The 4,289-nt window shown below is 43.4% G+C and overlaps 1 non-coding gene across 1 annotated transcript; it reads left to right on the forward strand.

Annotated features, from left to right (window-relative positions):
* Positions 1-1,426: 1,426 nt before the first annotated feature.
* TRNAC-GCA (transfer RNA cysteine (anticodon GCA)) lies at positions 1,427-1,498 on the forward strand. Its single transcript has one exon. It is a non-coding gene; the product is annotated as a tRNA-Cys (tRNA).
* The last annotated feature ends 2,791 nt before the right edge of the window (positions 1,499-4,289 follow it).

Below are 4,289 nucleotides of genomic sequence, written 5' to 3' on the forward strand. Positions count from 1 at the left end.
ACCCTCTGCCTGAGAGAAGAAAATAAAAAGCATTTGTCGGTGGGCTTCTGTCCCCCATCAGTCAAAGGCTGCTTCATGGGGTGATTTGGACATCCCCAAGTTCTGGGTTGCACTTGTATGAGTGCCTGATTTTGAAGTCTGCCAGTATCTGTAGCTAAACAACCCGTGGGCCATGCAAGAATTATAGAGCATGTGTGCCTCATCTTCCAGGGACAAGTCCCTCCCCCATATCTTCCACTGTAGCTCCTCTGAAGTGCCTACATAACAGTAGCTGATGCACATTTCCCAAGTTGTTTTACAGATGCTAAAACTCCCATCAAATGCAAGAAATTAACTATTTGATGATCATGAGGCCTCAGACCTATTGGCACCTAAGGAATGATCATGTTAACCACCCTGTTATCTCACCACGAACCAGTCAGAGAATTGGGCTTGAGCTGATCCCCACAGCAGGGCAATTATCGAGTCAGAGGAGAAACATTTAAGGCTGAGTGTGAAACAGTTGATCTGTGGCAGCCTAAATGGAATGAAAATCAGACTGTACTTGCCACAGCCATACATATGCTGGGCAGGAACCAGGTCTCCTGGAAAGGGCAGTGGCTGGGAGCTGGAGTTTAGAGATCGTGGAGCAATCCCCAGTGTGACAGCTGCTGTTGACTGCAGAGAGACAGAACGAGAGGAGGTGAGGGAGGAGATCATGGTAGGAAATCGCCTGTGGAGGAAAGCCAGGCAGCCATGGAAGCAAGGTGATACTGCTGAGTCACATGTAAGGGGTGGAGCCATCACCATAGCCTCTCTCTCCACATGCCAGCATAGGCAGCTGAACAATAGAGAGGCTGGCCCATCAAGCGCCTAAGGCACTGAACTACAGAGTAGGACTCCACCCAGGGTGCGCCTTTCCGTGACTGATGCTCCAGACTACAGAGTAGGACCCAACCCAGGGTGCCACTTTAAGTGCCTGGTGCATCGATCTACAGAGCAGGACCCCAGTCGGGGGCCCCTCTACCTGCCTGAAACAGAGAAGGGAGGGAAGGGCCCCCAGGCAAGGGAGGCCTCTAAGTGCCTGAGAAAGACTCGACAAAGAGGCCTTCTGATCCCCAGCTACAAGAGGCTTGAAAAAAGATTCTGATAGGGCCATAACTCCTGCCACAGAGGCAGTCTGTGACCCTGAACACTTGGCGCCACATGGGTCCCTGCAAGCCAAGCAGCTGCACCATCTTCACACTCAACTCTCACTGGGGCAGAGCTGCCACAGGCAAAAAAAAGGTCTTGTATTTGTGCGCACAGAATCACTTCAGTCCTGTCCGACTCTTTGCGACACTGTAGATTGTGGCCTGCTAGGCTTCTCTGTCAGAGAAGGGGATTTCCAGGCAAGAATACTGGAGCGTATTGGCTAATACTGGTTGTCATACCCTTCTAGATCACTTCCCTGGTGGCTCAGATGGTAAAGCATCTGCCTGCAATGCAGGAGACCCAGGTTCGATCCCTGGGTTGGGAAGATCCTCTGGAGAAGGAAATGGCAACCCACTCCAACACTCTTGCCTGGAAAATCCCATGGACAGAGGAGCCTGGTAGGCTACAGTCCATGGGGTCACAGAGTCGGACACGACTGAGTGACCTCACTTACTTACATCTCTAGAGCACTATATTTCCTGCTGCCCTAGCTGCCAAACCCCTGAGTACCGGGTGCTGCCAGAAGCCCTGCGAACCAAGCAGTGCACCATTTACACACCTGGCCCTCACAGGGGCAAACCCAAGCCCTCCAGCACAGCCTCAGAAGCTAAACCCCAGTGGACGACCCACATGTAGAGGTGGAAATAAAACCACAGTTGAAACCCAGGGGCAGTGTGGCCAAGGAAGAAGATTCAAAACCTTCCCAGAAGCTGTAGAAGCTGCAGATTGAATCCACACGATCAACTAAGAAGACTCTGTGTCTATGGAATACATAAAAGGAACTGAGAGCTCCCACATAAGAAAACACACCAGCTCTGATAGCTGTGGACATTGGAGCCAAGAACACACAGGAGTAGGACCAGATTAGAATCTGAGGAGCCCCCAGAGCATGTCCAGAAACCAGCACAGTGTTGGAGGGCATCATGGGGAGGTAAGGGGGACTGTGATTTCCAGCGTGGGAAAGGACTCTGACAGCAGTGACTGAAGAAAACATTTATTATTCTTATTTTTTTGGCTTGTTCTGTAGATTATTTTGGATTTTTTTTCTTTTTTTTCCTTCTCCCCCTCCCTCATTGCAGCTGTCAATTTTATTAGCACTAAGAAATCCAATTAAGTTTTTGAGCATTTTTTTTTCTTTCTCCTCGGTCACATTTTTTATTGTTGTCATAAACCTCTGCCTCTACACTGGGCTTTTGCAGTTTTGTGGAGTTTCCTCTTTTTTTTTCTTTTCTCTCTTTTAATTTAATTTTTAATTTTTTAAACCTATTACTATTATTGCTACGTTTATTCCTTTGTTTGCTTTTCCTGTTCTTTTCCCCTTGCAGTTAATCTTTAACATATATAAATCTTAATCTACCTCTATTTAACTTTGCATATATATTCTTTCTTTCTTTTCTTTATCTCCTTTCCTCTCAACATATTTGTTCGTTTTATTTTCATTGCTTTATTCTGCAACGGGCACCTTGCTTTAGTTTTGTTTTCCAGTTTGTGTTTTAATTAGTTTTGTTCTTGAAGAAAGCTGGAGTAGCAATCCTCATATCAGACAAAATAGACCTTAAAATAAGGATTATAAGATATAAGGAATGACACCACATAATGATCAAGGGATCAATCCAAGAGGAAGACATAAGTTATAAATATTTATGTGCCCAACAAAGGAGCACCTCAATACATAAGACAAACACTAAGAGACATAAAAGGAGAAATTGACAGTAACACAATAATAGTGGGAGAATTTAACACCCCACTCACACCAATGGACAGATCATCAAAGCAGAAAATTAATAAGAAAGCACAAGTCTTCAATGATACATTAGATGAGATGCTGATCTCATTGATATCTTCAGGGTATTCCATCCAAATGCAGAAGAATACACCTTATTCTCACATGCACCATGTAACATTCTCCAGGATATACCATATCTTGGTTCACAAATCAAACTTCAGTCAATTTAAGAAAACTGAAATTTTATCAAGCATCTTCTCTGAACACAACGCTATAAGACTAGATATTAATTACAAGAAAAGAAAAAAAAACTGTAAGAAACACAAACACATGGAAATTAAACAACACATTTCTAAATAACCAACAGGTTACTGAAGAAATCAAAAGGGAAACAAAAAATTTCTAGAAACAAATGACAACGAAAACACGATAACTCAAAATTTATGGGACACAACAAAAAGAGTTCTAAGAGGGAAATTTATAGCAATACAATCCTACCTCAAGAAACAAGAAAAACATTGAATAGACAACTTAGATCAGTTCAGTTCAGTCACTCAGTCATGTCTGACTCTTTGCAACACCATGAACCACAGCACATCAGGCCTCCCTGTCCATCACCAATTCCCGGAGTTTACTCAAACTCATGTTCATTGAGTCAGTGATGGCATCCTACCATCTCATCCTCTGTCATCCCCTTCTCCTCCTGCCCTCTATCTTTCCCAGCATCAGGTTCTTTTCAAATGAGTCAGCTCTTCGCATCAGGTGGCCAAAGTATTGGAGTTTCAGCTTCAACATCAGTCCTATCAATGAACACCCAGGACTGATCTCCTTTAGGATGGAATGGTTGAGTCTCCTTGCAGTCTAAGGGCCTCTCAAGAGTCTTATCCAACACCACAGTTCAAAAGCATCAATTCTTCTGCCCTCAGCTTTCTTTATAGTCCAACTCTCACATCCATACATGACTACTGGAAAAACCATAGCCTTGACTAGATAGACCTTTGTTGACAAAGTAATGTCTCTGCTTTCCAATATGCTGTTTAGGTTGGTCATAACTTTCCTTCCAAGGAGTAAGAGTCTTTTAATTCCATGGCTGCAGTCACCATCTACAGTGATTTTGGAGCCCCCCAAAATAAAGTCAGCCACTGTTTCCGCTGTTTCCCCATCTATTTGCCATGAAGTGATGGGACCCTAAATAGTATCAGAAAATTACTAGATCTAATCAGTGAATTACCAAAGTTGCAGGATACAAAATCAATATACACAAATCACTTGCATTTCTATATAACAATGAAAAATCAGAAAGAGCAATTAAGGAATCAATCCCATTCACCATTGCAACAAAAATAATTAAATACCTAGGAATAAATGTACCTAAGGAGATGAAAGAACT

This window comes from Capricornis sumatraensis, chromosome 9, assembly GCF_032405125.1.
Source record: "Capricornis sumatraensis isolate serow.1 chromosome 9, serow.2, whole genome shotgun sequence".
Classification (NCBI taxonomy): Eukaryota; Metazoa; Chordata; class Mammalia; order Artiodactyla; family Bovidae; genus Capricornis; species Capricornis sumatraensis.